Below are 16675 nucleotides of genomic sequence, written 5' to 3'. Positions count from 1 at the left end.
ATGCTCGAGCAAAGCGCGGTGATGTACAAAATGTACGACGGCACTATAAAGGGGAAGTGCCATTCGGATGGCACCACCCTTGGGGCTTCTTTTGCTGATTTCGTGTTAGTAAAAGTTTGGTGAGAGACGATTTGCGCTTTTCAGTCTTCGTGCTTTTCAGTCTGTTACAGCGTGACAAATGTGTTATCTAAATTACGAACGCTAGTTTTACCAGAACGAGCGCTCCCGTCACATAACTTGCTTCTGAGCATGCACGTTTTTTTTCACGTCGTTAAAGCCTACACACAATAGTTTTTCACGACGTGAAAAACGACAACGTAAAAACCACACGGAAAATGCTCTGGAGCCCACACACGATCGTTTTTAATGACATTTAAAACAAATAAAACATTTTTCACATCATGAAAAACGGTCGTGTGTACACGGCATTAGAAATTGACATCTGATATTTACAAATCAACATAATAGAAAAGTAATTGAACTTGAATTGTTGAACTGGATTCTAAAAATAGAGTCATGTGAAAACCTTAGTACAGCCAATGGAAATTGTTGACAGTTTTGATCATATTTGAATAAAATACAAGATCTTTATTGAAATGGTGCCTACAGATAAAAGTGATATACAGTACTTGCAGAAAATGTAAAACAAAGTACAATGTTTGTTTCCAATCATTTATTTACCAAAAAAGTCAATAGATGTAACAGTGTACTATGGCCTAAGTATCAGGTACTTCCCCCATTAGCAGAAATTACTTACACTAGGTGTTTTGCATACCTGCTCACTTATCTCTGACATTGACGTGGTGAAATTCTTGACCATTCTTCCAATCAACATTGCTTCAATTGCAAGATGTGTCCTTGCATGAACTACCTGTTCCAAATCATCTTAAAACATTTCAAGATAAAGAGCCAAAGTAGCACTCTTACTAGTCAGTCCATAATCTACCACCTCTTCTTTATAAGCCATATCTTGGTGGATTTTTTTGTTTGCTTTAGATCATAATCATGTCAACTTTTGATTTGCAAGACTTGTAATATCTTATCAAATTAAGAGGCATATTATCTCTGATTTTAAGCCTAGTACACATGAGTATTTTTTTCCATTCAACCAAGCAGGGCTGAGGAGGAGCCGCTGTACTAACTAGCCAATGTTAATACAACAATCTCCCCTACTGTGCTATTGTGTTCTGGCAGTGGGATGACCCCCTACCAGAACACTCTGGTCAGCGCTTTCAGTCATTGGCTAGGAGTGCTGATCAGGAGCTAATTTGCAGACCTTTTTCATGCCCCATCAACGGAAGCCACCTGTCATTCGGTCCATGTGTACTAGGCCTAAGGCAAATAAGGAGTGAAGCTGTTAGGGATCATCAATGTCATGCAGTAGCACTTAGCCCAAATGGTGTACATTTGGAACTAAACAAATGTACACCCCATAAAAATGTCTTCAATTCAGCTCCATGTCTCCATTTGCCTACACAGATATCAATAAATGACCATTTGGGATATCCTGTACAGCGCAGTAATTAAGTAAAATACATTTTTTTTTTATGTTTAGCCATGCTATATAATACTTTTTGTAACCCTTTAGCAAAACATCAATATTTATATTATAACATTTAGTAAATGTTTGAAAACCATAAAAAGCCCAAAGCTGTGGTGAGATTGACATTAGATGAATTGTGTGATATTATGTGAGCAAGCAGATAGAATGGACATAATAATTTTATTGTATGTAGTGATCATTTTTATGGTTAGAGTACTAAATATAGTTATAGTACTAAATATAGTACACAATAAGCACAGGGCACTGTAGGAGAACAATTATGATTTATATTGCCTCTAAAACATGGTTTTAAATTCTGTTGTGAACCGCATAGGAAATAATTAGAAGTGTAAATATCATTAGCTGGTTTTAAATGGTTCATAATGCTTAAAAGCAAAGTTGCAATCTATTAAAAATTATATTTCCTTTTTTGTTATTTAGCTGTTTGTTTGTTTGTTTGTTTGTTTGTTTGTTAGTTTTTTCTGAAGATTTAATGTACTGAATATATTACCAGTGGTAGAAATGTGAGAAATTAAATTAAACATAAAGGGTTTACCCAAACACGAACAGATAACCAGTAATTCTAGAATACAACCTGGGGCTGATTTATTAAATGAATAGAGCCTAAATGATTTTCACAATTCCCTTTCCCTTTGCAAGGTGTATTACTAAACTATAATACAAGTGTGCTGCACTACTAATCTCAAAATTATAAATGTGCTATACCATGCAAAACAACAAGTGCTGACTTGATAATAATAATGTCCTTCATCTATATCAAGTGTTAAAGAATACATTGGTTCATATTAATGACAGTTCAAAAGTTTGAAATTTAAATCCCAAAAATTTCGTAACCTTCTAAATCACTTCTTCCCAACCATATATGATATACAATATACACATGTAAAATCACATCCAACTTGGTTCTCTCTAGTCAATGTCTTGTGCCAGGGTCCACCGTGAACCTGTAGTGTGGGCTCCCACTCACTAGGGTACTCATGTCCTGTTGGGTATTCCTCCAGGGTAATAGGGTGCTGGTCTCTTCATAGAGCATCTTACTCATGCAATATATGGTTAATCCCATACCATGTTAAATTAGAGAGGATGCCCCCAATAGTATAATATTGTAGTGTTATAATTAAAATACTGCTTACATTAATAAAAATACTACATTCATTCATAGGGGTACCGTTCTTCCTGGTTTGATGTCACTTCTGGTCTGTGATCCCTCAGGCTCCGCCCTACAAGTGATGTCATGTACCACATGGCTTCATCAGGGAAAACCCATAAAAAGGTGTATCTCTACTTTGAAAAAAGTAAGTGAATACAGTAATGATTTGTTTACTTTGAATACCCATTTAGGCCTCATGCACACTGGGCATTTTTACAGCTGCTGTTTTTGGTATCAGATTTTTTTTCTAACTGTCTCTAAACTCCCCTGCATGTTATTCTAAGTGTTCATAAACACATAGGCTTTTATCTGCATTTTTTGGCAGGAGAGTTTAGTAGCAGAAAAAAACCCTCTGCCAGTGCGTTTTGGAGCAGCAGCATTTTGGCAGGATAGCTCCTAAACTTTACCGGTGTCCAGAGTTTGGTAGAGTTTTTCTTTTTTACAGAAACCGCCTGCGTCCTTAACCACTTCACCCCCAGAAGATTTTACCCCCTTCCTAACCATAGCACTTTTTACAATTTGGCACTGCGTCGCTTTAACTGACAATTGTACAGTCATGCAATGCTGTACCCAAACAAAATTTGAATCCTTATTTTCCCACAAATAGAGCTTTCTTTTGGTGGTCTTTGATCACCTCTGCAGTGTTTATTTTTTGTGCTATAAACAAAAAAATTGTGACAATTTAACCACTTAAGGACCATCTCACGTACATATACGTCAACACTTTAAAGATGAATATCTCAGTAACGGCAGCAGCTTCTGCCACAACTAAGCCTTCAATCTTTTCGGTGGCTGGTCCTGTAAACAATAATGGTTGTCTCTGCGGGAGATTCCCTGCAAGATCACCATTATTGGTGTTGGGAGAGGGCCCCCCCTTCCGCCACTCATCCGCGCCCTCCGCCGCTTACCGGAGACGTCGGTAGCGGCAGAGGCGATCAAGTCTTTCTTCCTGCTTACCATGGATATGAGTGAAGGCAAGATGGCCCCCATCCATATCCATAGCATGGCGGAAGCAACGTCAAAACATCACTTCCGCCCATGCATCTTAGGCCGCGTACACACGATCAGTCTAAACCGATGAAAACGGACTGAAGGACCGTTTCATTTGTCCAAACCGACCGTGTGTGGGCCCCATCGGTCAGTTATGCTTCAGTCCAAAAATATAGAACTTGCTTTAAAATTCAACTGATGGACGCCTAACCGATAGATCAAAACCGATAGTTAGTACGCAAAAGCATTGGTTAAAAACCCGCGCATGCTCAGAATCAAGTCGACGCATGCTTGGAAGCATTGAATTTCATTTTTCTCTGCACGTCGTTGTGTTTTACGTCACCGCGTTGGACTCGATCATTTTTTTAACTGATGGTGTGTAGGCACATCAGACCATCAGTCAGCTTCATCGGATGTACAGGGCTTTAAAGGCACATTTTTTTGTTGTCATTTTTTCAAATGACACATTTTTTTTATTTTTTATTTATTGCATTTTAGTCTAAATATGAGATCTGAGGTCTTTTTGACCCCAGGTCTCATATTTAAGAGGACCTGTCATGCTTTTTTTTATGGTGTAGTAGGAATGGTCTCTAACCACAACCATTTTTTTTTTAAACAGTGTAAAAATAAATAAAATCCAGTAAAATAAATAAGAAAAAAAAAATGTTTTTTAAAGCGCCCCGTCCCGACGAGCCCGCGCGCAGAAGCGAAAGCATACATGAGTAGCGCCCGCATATGAAAACGGTGTTCAAATCAGGTATTGCCACAATCGTTAGAGCGAGAGCAATAATTCTAGTCATAGACCTCCTCTGTAACTCAAAAGATGCAACCTATAGAATTTTTTAAACGTTGCCTATGGAGATTTATAAGGGTAAAAGCTTGACGCCATTCCACGAGCGTGCGCAATTTTGAAGCGTGACATTTTGGGTATCATTTTACTCGGCTTAACATTATCTTTCACAGTATAAAAAAAATTGCACTAACTTTACTGTTGTCTTATTTTTTTATTCAAAAAAGTGATTTTTTTCCAAAAAAAGTGCGTTTGTAAGACCGCTGCGCAAATACGGTGTGACAAAAAGTGACAAAAAGTATTGCAATGACTGCCATTTTATTCTCTAGGGTGTTAGAAAAATAATTTTCAAGCAAAAAAAATAATGTTTTAAACTTGTAAACACCAAGTCTGAAAAACAGGTTTGGTCCTTAAGTGGTTAAAAAATATATATATTCCCCAATTAAAAAAAAAAAAATCTTCACCAATATATATACTTCTATATATTTTTTTGTAAGTAAAAAAAGGTGTATACTGATTGGTTTGTGCAAAAGTAATAACGTCTACAAACTATGGGAAAGATTTATGTAATTTTTTGTGTATTTTTATAATTTTCTTTTTTTTTTTACTAGTAATGGTGGTGATCTGCGACACTTTTGACACATTTTTGGGACCATTGACATTTATACAGAGATCAGTGCTATAAATATGCACTGATTACTTTGTAAATGTCACTGGTGGGGAAGGAGTTAACACTAGGGGGCGATCAAGGGGTTAAATATGTATTCCCTAGATGTGTTCTAACTGTATGGGGATAGGACTGATTTGGGGAGGAGACATATCGTTGTTCCTACTTAGTAGGAACAAACAATATATCTCCTCTCCTCTGACAGAACAGGGATTTGTGTGTTTACACACACAAATCCCCATGCTGGCTCTTGTGCATGCAATCGTGCATGGCTGGCGACGATCACATCCGACGGCCACACACATCAGGTCCCCCACTGTGCAGGGGGCACACACGCCCTCTGGTGGCTTTTAAAGGGGAAAGCCGCACCCGTATGGGGTTTCACCCAGAAGAGCCATTCTGCAGCAGTATATCTACCAGTGAATAGCTGGTTGATAAGGAGTAGGCCATGAAGCTGACCACTGTGTCATTAACAACAGATGAGTCATCAGCAGGGGTTCTCTGCTGACAGCTGAATGTAAAAAAAAATTGCCAACAATAACAAAATTGTGAAAAAAAATGTGTGTGGGCCCTCCAATATCCATACCAGACCCTTATCTGAGCATGCAGAATGGGAGGCCAGGAAGGGGGATGAGCAATGCCCCCTCTGCCGAACCCTACTAGGCCACATACCCTCAACATGGAGGAGTGCTTTTGGTCAGGGGGTCTCTGCCCCCCCAAAGCACATTGTCCCCATGTTGATGGGGCCTCTTCCCCACAACCCTGGCCGGTGGCTGTGGGGGGTGTGCAGGCAGTGGGGCTTATCGGATTCTGGAAGCCCCCTTTAATAAGAGGGCCCCCAGATCAGATTGCCTCCCATGTGACTGAGTAGGGGTACAATGGTCTGTTGTCAGATTTTCTGATCTCGTGTACACAAGTCCGTCAGACAAAAGTCCAAAGTACAAACACTCATGCTCGGAATCAATGCTCACCAAACGCTACATTAGCAGAAGGTGCCCAAAGGGTGGCGCTCAAGAGCTGAAAAACAACATAGTACGTCTAGTACATCACTACGTTTGTGTTTGTTGGCCGACAATTGTGTGCCATTTGTATGCTAGACAAAATCCAGGCACACGCCCTTCGGACAAAAGTCTGTCGATTTGTCTGGGGAAAATCCAAACGTGTGTGCAAGGCTTTAGACAACATTCTCCCTCTCAATAACTTAAACTTTAAAGTACCCATTAAAAAATGGAGTGGTGCCAGACAACATAGATAAGGGGGACTGAAATTGGGTTAATAAATTATTTTTTTACATATCTTTCTTCACAAATACTCATACTAAATTTAAAGGGTCACTAAAGGATTTTTTTTTAGCTAAATAGCTTCATTTACCTTACTGCAGTCCTGGTTTCATGTCCTCATTGATGTTTTTTGCTCTGATGTTGCTGTAATCCTTCTCTGTTCTGAACACTTCCTGGTTGTCTGTTTTCTGATAAAAAAAGTCATGGGAGCTTTCTCTCTGTGGTCACTAATCAGGGAGGTGTGATTACTGTGTGTCTAAAACCCCTCAACACCAATCAGTTTCGTTTTACAAACCATCACTGCCCTGTATTGGCTCTGTGTCTCTGTACATCACAGAAGCAGGAAACAGCATGTAAAAACAAAACTGAAACTGTAGGTACATTATATGATTGATTTTTATCTATTTTTAATCATTTTTAAAATGAATCAGTTAACTATTATGTCTTTATACCCTGTAAACAGTCATTTCAGCAAAAAGAAAAAATGTTCCTTTACAACTCCTTTAAGTCTAAAAATAAAAGCTAAGATGACACATTATTTCAGCCCTGTGTTAAAGTTTATTCTCAAATCTTTTTTCTTTATAATTTTCTAGTTTTATTTTTATCGGCTTAATTGAAATTACATTGCAAAACATGTTGCTGCATTTCAATAAGCTAATCAGGGTGAGTCAAATATGGTTTACCACTGATTGAGTCATATTGTAGCCAAAAGTAAATAATGCTTGCAGAGTGGTTAACTGAAACAATGAAGTACTTATATTTTCTGTATTAATAATTCATGAGTTTCAAATTGGCCCATTTTTGGAAGAACTGAGTATTAGTTCTTATTTGTACCCTGTCAATCATAAACTGATAATCAAACTAAATTTCAAATAGGTATTAAACTGCCAATGACTTGTTTCACTTGAAATGTTCAATTTTTCTGAATATATTAAAACCAATATTCCTGAGATGTTTGTCATAAGAGCTATAAAGACCCTTTCCTTAACCACTTTAATACAGGGCTAAATAAATGAAAAAAATACCAAAACATTTTTGTTATAAAATGTTGCAAACAGGTAATTTTTCTCCTTCACTAATGTGTGCTGATGAGGCTGCACTGATGGGCTCTAATAACCAGCACTGATGGGCACTGATAGGCAGCACTGATGGACATTGATAGGCAGCACTGATGGGCACTGAGAAACAGCCCTGATGAGGAGGCACTTATTACTAATGGGCACTGTTTGGCATCACTGATGGGCACTGATTGGAAGCACTGGTTAGCAGCACTGATTGGCATTGGTAGGCAGCACTGTTGAGGCTGCACTGATCATCAGGACACTGATAATCAGTGCCCTGATTTTTAGTGTTCATGTCCCCTTTCACAATTGTTAGTTATCTGCTCTCTCCTCTCCTCATGCTGTGACAGCATGAGGAAAGGATTGCCAGTAACCAACAAGTGTGTTTACATATAGGTGGATTCAGAAAGACTTAGGCCGGCGTATCAGTAGATACGCTTAAATTAGGCTCAGATACGAGCGGCGTAAGTGTCTTACACCGTCGTATCCTAAAGTGTACTTTTTAGGCTGACCGCTAGGTGGCGCTTCCATTGCGGTCGGCGTAGAATATGTAAATCACTAGATACGCCTATTCACGAACGTACGACCGGCCGACGCAGTACAGATACACCATTTACGTAACGCATTATCAGGCCTACAGTTATTCCATCAAATAGCTGGAATAGTAATGTTAAGTATGGCCGTCGTTCCCGCGTCGAAATTCGAAAATTTTACGTCGTTTGCGTAAGTCGTCCGTGAATAGGGATTTACATCATTTACGTCCACGTCGAAACCAATAGGACCAAGCGACGTACTTTGCCGCAATGCACACTGGGATATGTACACGGACGGCGCATGTGCCATTCGTAAAATACGTCAATCACGTAAGGTCACCCTCCATTACCATAAAACACGCCCCCTCAGCTAAATTTGAATTAGGCGCCATTACACCCGCGCGATTTACGCTACTCCGCCGCAACTTAGCAGGGAAGTACTTTGTGAATCATGTACTTGCCTCGCTAACTTACGGCGGCGTAGTGTAAACACAATACACTACGCCACCGCAACAATACACCTGCCTACCTGAATCTAGCTAATAGTGACTAGCTGTCAGTGGACACAACTAATCATGTGGTAAAGAGCCACTGTGATTGGCCCTTTACCCCAATCTGTGATCAGCTGTGTCCAAAAGACACAGTGACCACAGAGCACGGTGGGTGCACAACGCAGCGGATGTTCTGGAAAAACATCAACAGAATTGGATGACTGCACTATAGCTGTCATTCAGCTATAGAGTGGTCAGCAAGTGGTTAAAAGACAGTGTAAATGCATGTTTTCAAGCAATTTTGGTGATCCCAATAAAGTATATGGTGCCAAAAACACAAAGTTATGCCCAAAAAAAGCTCACGTCATTTTTCAAGCTTCACATGACATGGCAAAGTAATGCTCAAGAGTAACAGAGCACGGTGGGTGCGCAACGCAGCGGATGTTCTGGGAGAACATCAACAGAATTGGATGACTGCACTGTAGCTGTCCTTTAGCTATAGAGTGGTTGGCAAGTGGTTAAAAGACAGTGTAAATGCATGTTTTCAAGCACTTTTGGTGATCCCAATAAAATATATGGGGCCAAAAACACAAAGGTATGCCCAACAAAAAGCTCATGTACTTTTTTAAGCTTCACATGACATGGCAAAGTAATGCTCAAGGGTAACTGAGACCATTTAGAATAATGAGATTCTTCATCTTGAGCATTGTCATGCTTTGAGAATCTCACTTCAAAATGCCTAGGTGTGAATGGGGACTTAGTTTAACTGCTAGTGCCATCAAGTCCCACCCTTCTATATAAGACCTCATTCACACCTGAGTGATTTGAAATGCATTTCCCAAAGCGTTTCAATGCTCAACATAAAGATTCTCATTATATTCAATGGTGCCTGTTTACTTCTTTCCAATGTCTCACTTGAAGCTTGTTGCCCGAAGCTAAAAAAATAAAAGGGCCTTCTTTGAGGCAGTCATGTGTTTTTGGCCCATATAGACTTTAATAGAAATGCCTGAAAATATGCATTAAAATACGCACAATTTGTTGTATTTCCTCCCCCTAATAACTAGCATTTCATTGACTAAAACGATAATGCTGAAACCTGAAAATACTTAGAAATGTCCAAAAAATGTATATACCGTATTTTTCACTCCAAAAAAAACTGGGAAAAGAAAAAAGAAAAAAGAAAAAAGAAAAAAGAAGAAAGAAGAAAAAAGAAAAAAGAAAAAAAAAGAAAAAAGAAGAAAAATGTATGATTCCGGTATTCCCCATCTACTGTATATACTTATTTGTTATTTCTGGGTCACTGTCTGGTTTGTTGTTCACTGTTTAGTATTGGAGGTATTTGTGTGTTTGTGTGTTTATATCACTTATCTTAAATAAACATAATTATTCACTTTATATACATTTGGTTTCCTCTGTCGCAGTTCACACGGTTCTGGTCACACCTGTTCATGACAACTGCTGACAAGAGACAGCCAGTGGCTCGCTATGTTTTTCATTTATATGTGCTAAATTAAGTTGAAAACCTTGCGTTACAAATCTGGATGGATTTTTTCATTTTAATAAACGTGGACTACCAGGCCCTTTACGATAACGTTTGTGTGACGTGGACTCACTGTACAAAAAGAGCATATACCACTAAGCTAAACACCCCACAATATTACACATTATATGGTCCAATGGTCTACTTACTGAATTTGGGAAGGTACACGGGATCCATGACTGGGCCAGAAGGGGCATTCTGATGATTTATAATTTATGTGAAAATCAATATTTTAAATAATTTCAGCAGCTGCAAGTATTTTCTTTAGATAACATGTCTTTTATCAATATCTTCAACTCAGACATTCCTTTCTTGCCCAGAATGGCCCTCTCAGCTTCTCAATTACAGATAACCCATCATTCAATAAAATGTTTTAGGAGTCAAAGGGTGTCATCTTTGGGAAATATGTACAACTGAGGGATGAGCGAATGGTTCAAATTAGTCTGGGCGAACACCCTGCAATACACTAAGCACTGCACAGTGCATTCTGCACCCTGATTGAGAAAAGCTTTGCCCAATCAGGGCACAGTGTAAGCTGGTTGTTAAGGAATGGGGTCGGAAGCCAGCCACTGCATCCTTAACATCCAATGAGTCATCAGCTATCAATGGGATAATCAGGGATTCATCAGGGATTGTGGGACAGGTCCCCATAAAGACCTATAAGCCTGTTCACTCTCATTGCTGTAAAGTAAGGGAGTCACTGTGTGGTGTGCAACCATTACAGCACGTGGTGGAGTACACAGGGGGAACCCAGGGGATTAACCACAATGGGCCAAATCCACAAAGATCCGGCGTAACTTATTTTTTTCCATTTAAGTTACACTGCCTTAAAATTTCTACCTAAGTGCCCGATCCACAAAGCACTTACCTAGAAATTTTGGGCTGTGTAACTTAAATTCCGCCGGCGCAAGGCGTTCCTCTTCAAATGGGGGCGATTCCCATTTAAATGAGGCGCGCTCCCGCGCCGGCCGTACTGCGCATGCTCGTGACGTAATTTTCCCGACGTGCATAGCGCGAAATTACGTTACGCCGTGCTTTGTGTATCATGTCGGGTCAATAAAGTTGCGTCGGGAAAAAAAAAAGATACGGCGGGAAAAAATAAATAAAAAATAAATAAAAAAATCGCGTCGCTGGACAGAAGGGTCTGCTTTTACATGGTGTACTAACTTTACACCTTGTAAAAGCAGCCCTAATTTTGCGTATGCAAACTAAAACTCACGGAGAAAAAACGAAGCTGAAAAGTGACGCGATTTTTTTTTAATTTGGAATTTTTTTTTTCCCGCCGTATCTTTTTTTTTTCCCGACGCAACTTTATTGACCTGTCGCAATCCACAAAGCTCGACGTAACGTAATTTTGCGCTATGCACGTCGGGAAAATGACGTCACGAGCATGCGCAGTACGGCCGGCGCGGGAGCGCACCTAATTTAAATGGGAATCGCCCCCATTACAATAGGAACGCCTTGCGCCGGCGGAATTTAAGTTACACAACCCAAAATTTCTAGGTAAGTGCTTTGTGGATCGGGCACTTAGGTAGAAATTTTAAGGCAGTGTAACTTAAATGGAAAAAAATAAGTTACGCCGGATCTTTGTGGATTTGGCCCAAAGTACTTAACACTGCACTAAAGACTTTTTTGTACTTTTTTGCACTATGTCACTTTATTTAAAATTTTGACATTTATGTGCAATATTCACTATGGATGTTTACAGTATATAATTTGTGGCCGTATGAGCATAGTTTACATGGTATTGAAATCACTTCCTGAGATTTATATTGAGTAACCTTTTGTTGGATATACGAGACAGCAGCTGCATATATTATTACCACAGTTTATACATCCAGGCGCAGGCAGGGGTCAAGTCCTGGGGAAAAAAGTGTGGGAACTCTCACCCAAGATCCACTCCCCCACCAAAAAAAAAAAATGATACGCTCATATGCATAATTACTAAACCACATGTTTTTTTTTTCCGATCCACTGTACCTTAGTAATCCTTTATGTTACTGGCCGCTTCCTGTATATGGATTCATTGGGTAGTGTGCGGGTATTCCGTCACTTCCTCGATGCCGCAATGTCTCCTGGGAGCTAATGTCTCCTGGGAACAATGACAAAAGCTCCCAGGAGACATTGCGGCATCGAGGAAGTGACGGAAAACCCGCACACTACCTGATGAATCCATATACAGGAAGCAGGGAGTAACAAAGGATTACTAAGGTTTGCCTTCCCCTAACAGTGACTTGAGCTGGGCATCGCCGCTTAGTGAAGGATTGGCTTGGGCGGCTTGGCTGCTCTCGGCTTCTCTAGTCCTGCAAAGGGAACTGTGTTCCTGCTGTGAAAAAAGTGCAGGAACTCCGTTCCCACGCGTTCCCGCAGGACTTGAGCCCTGGGCGCAGGTGGGTTTTTTTCTTCTTTTTTAGTTCACACATTATGGAATATCTTGACACCTTTGTTCTGGATGAGTATACATTTTTGGTGGTTTCTAGGTCCCTTTTTGTTGCATGTTGATTTTTTTACATAAGGCTAGGTTTAACTTTGGCCATATATGGAAGTGCTGGTTAGATTCTCCATATTTAGAAACCCTGTAATTCATATTTATTATTTATTTCTGTATTTTATATATTTTGTCTGGGCTGTGTAGGGATATACGTTGTTTATGTTTGTTTTATGTATTTGTATGGTTTAACTGTCTAGTTTAAATATGTATTTCATTAGAGAATTTTTTTATTTTTTTTATAAACAATACAATCTGAATAATAATAAAAAATCTTGGTTTGTAGAAAGGGGTAGGGCCAAACTTAAACTTTATAGAGATGTTAAGATTTACATAGAAATTAACCTGCATAGACTTCTCGATCTACTGGTTGTTTGTTTTTAATTTACCAGAACAGATGTCTCCATAGAAAATATGTCCTACCCCAGAACTAAAGCCTTGTACACATGATAAAATTTTATGACAATAATTGTCTGATGGATGTGTTGCCATCGGATAATCCGACCGTGTGTGTATGCTCCATCAGACAATTTTTGGAGGAATTAACAACAACAAATGTTGGCTGTTCATGCTCACCAACTGTCTGGCAATAAATCTGTTATGTTGGATTATCCAATCGTGTGTACACAAATCCGTCCAACTAAAATCCAAAGTACAAACACGCATGCTCGGAACCAATGCTAAACATGAGACAACAATAGCAAAAGTTGTCCAAAGGGTGGTGGTAAAGAGCTGAAAAACCAAGTGGTTTGGTGAATGTTGGCTGAAAATGTTGGGCTGTGTGTATGCAGAACAAGTTCGCGGCCAACGCCCTTTGGATCAAAATCCACGGTTTGGTCTGACGGATATTCGATCGTGTGTACGAATCTTTACATGCAAAAATTCAGGGCCAAATCCACAAAAGGGATACGACGGCGTAACTGCTGTTACGCCGTCGTATCCCTGTTCCTAACTATGGAACTGATCCACAGAATCAGTTTTCCATAGTTAGGCAGAAGATCCGGCATGTGTAATTGAATTACACTGCCGGATCTTAGGATGCAGTACCGCATCCGCCGCTGGGGGCATTTTGTGTCGAAATGCCGCCTCGGGTATGCAAATTAGCACTTACGGAGATCCACAAAGCTTTTCAGCTTCGTTTTTTCTCCGACGCAACTTTATTGACCCGTCACAATCCAGAAAACTCAACGTAACGTAATTTCACGCTATGCACGTCGGGAAAATGACGTCACGAGCATGCGCAGTACGGCCGGCGCGGGAGCGCGCCTAATTTAAATGGGAATAGCCCCCATTACAATAGGAATGCCTTGCGCCGGCAGAATTTAAGTTACACAGCCCAAAATGTCTAGGTAAGTGCTTTGTGGATCGGGCATTTAGGTAGAAATTTTAAGGCAGTGTAACTTAAATGGAAAAAAATAGGTTACGCCGGATCTTTGTGGATTTGGCCCTCAATAACCAGGAACTTTCTCATTTCCACTTATGTTTTCACTGGTTCTAGCCAGTACCTCATCCATGAAACAAATTCCTATATATCCAGCAACCACTATTAAATTTTGAGTTACCCTTAAAAAAAACGAATTGAAGCAGATCATACCAAAAAATAACACTCTCCATTTTATAATACTAGGTGAAGTGTGTTGTGGTGTAACTTCCATTTAACTACAATGGGAGACCAATGTGACAGAGTGGAAGGTATAGTCAGTTTTGCCTTGTACTATTCCTTCATCAATTTGAGTTGCTATCTCATGTGAACAATCCATTTACAAAGTAGTTTCAATGGGGCAGATCCAGGTAGATCGGCGCATTCTTCCGTCTGGCGTAGCATATCTATGATACGCTACGCCGCCGTAACTTGCAGTTTTTTTTTGGTATCCTGAAAGAATTTCTGCCGTACGTTACGGCGGCGTAGTGTAACTTAGGCGGCGTAAGGGCGCGCAATTCAAATTGATGTGATGGGGGCATGTTTTATGTTAATACGTCGTGACCCGACGTAAATGACGTTTTTTTTTAACGGCGCATGCGCCGTCCGTTGGGGTTTCCCAGTGCGCATGCTCAAAATTAAACCGGAACAAGCCAATGCTTAAGACGGTGACGTCATTCTACGCAAAGCCCTATTCGCGAACGACTTACGCAAACGACGTAACATTTTCAAAATTAGACGCGGGAACGACGGCCATACTTAACATAGGATACGCCTCATAAAGCAGGGGTAACTATACGCCGAAAAAAGCCTTACGGAAACTATGTAAAAAAATGCGCCGGAGGGACGTACGTTCGTGGATCGCCGTATCTAGCTAATTTGCATACTCGACGACCTAGCGGCCAGCGTAAATATGCACCTACGATCCGACGGCGTACTAAGATGTACGCCTGTCGGATCGATCTCTCATTCAGTCGTATCTTGTTTTGTGTATACAAAACAAAGATACGACGAGGGAAGTTTGAAATTACGTGGCGTATCCATAGATACGCCGGCGTAATTCGTTTGTGGATCTAGCCCAATATCTGTAATAAAGCAACCATTATTGCTGGCGACTATGATCTAATTTTCCATGACCCTTGTCCAGGCAAATAATAATACTTTTTTGCCTCTCAATGTCTTTTTCCATGGGAAAACATTATGCCAATCCCCTTATTAGTAACCCTTATTAACCATTTTTTTTTTTTTTATAAACCTGATATAGTCACATTCAGTTCATGTTAAACGATTTATGACTGTACATTCACTGAATATGTGTTTACTATTCTATAGGTAAATACCATAACAGAAAAAGAACAGGATGAATAAACTAAAGGGATTATTTTTTAACATTCTTTTTACCCAGTTATTTAGTGTAGACGGGGTGTCAAAAGGTAAATTGTAATCTTTTATATAAAATGGCAAGGTTCCATATCATTAAATAATCATTCTGAAGCCTGTGAATAATACTGAAATACAAATGAAACATTCACATGAATTTGCCTTGAGCGGTATGATATATGCACTGATTTAACAACTATGATTTAGTTTCATCTGCTGAAAGTTTCCTCCCTAGCCCAAGGCAGAGCTGTCAAATTTAAACATTTGTCATTACATAAACTATATAGCTGTAGTCACAACTTGTTGTCTTTTGCCTGATTAATCTTCCATCTTTCCAAAATTTAAAAGGGTCTTTGTTAAACATCTATAGTTGACTATAACCATATCCATATTTTATAAAGTATTTGTGTGGTGCTGATTTTTCTCTGCTAAAAATTGAGCTTCATAACACAAAGTAACATGGTGCACCATTTTTGATAAACTAATGCAAGTAAAATATATTTGACAAACCAACCAATAAAATATGAGCTTGTATTGGATTGACTTCTTTAGTAGCTGACTGTGAAAGGTTACATTATAAGACGGCATAATTGAATTAAGACCCTGCCCTGATTAAAAGATATAGTGTATACTGTATAATAGTCGTAGTACAGAACTACAGTGTAAACATGGGGATTGTATTACTTAGCAAAAGTACAATTAGTGATAACCAGTTTACTAAAGGTCACCAAGAGCAAGTGATCTCAGTTTTTAAGTGATGGTGTTTGGAAGAATTTGTTTTCTGACCACCATACAAATCTGATAGTGAGTTCCTTGGACCAACTCAAATCTGATAATGATTTATTTGATCAAAGTGAACTGATATCCAAAGCCTTTATTCCTATAGTTTTGGAAAACTTTGTGTGGAAGTGCTAAAACTTCTTCGTGTTTTTACTGCTGCTGTTGTCCCCTCTAAGGAGATTAATAATTTGTACTTGTCTTGGTGTCCTTGTCATTACATTTGCTTTTTGTTTACTTCGTAGAAGGTAAAAAGGTAATGGTTATAGGTGTGACTGGAATGGGAATTAAGGGGGAATCTTACATTGGGGAACACCTGTTCATGTGACAACTAACTGAGAGTTTTCCCTCAGTTTGGTGAAATGTAGTTCCTGTTTAAAGTAAAGCAAATGTTCCCACTAGGACACAGAGAGCAATGACCAGAATTAACCATTCCCCACTGTTTACAAAACTACAAATTATTATAAATAATTATTATACATCATTTTCAAAGCTATACAAAAATGTTGATGGATGTAGTAACTATGAATGATTTTTTTATTGC

Source organism: Rana temporaria, chromosome 2 (genome assembly GCF_905171775.1).
Source record: "Rana temporaria chromosome 2, aRanTem1.1, whole genome shotgun sequence".
Lineage (NCBI taxonomy): Eukaryota > Metazoa > Chordata > Amphibia > Anura > Ranidae > Rana > Rana temporaria.
Note: the sequence above shows the minus strand (reverse complement) of the source record.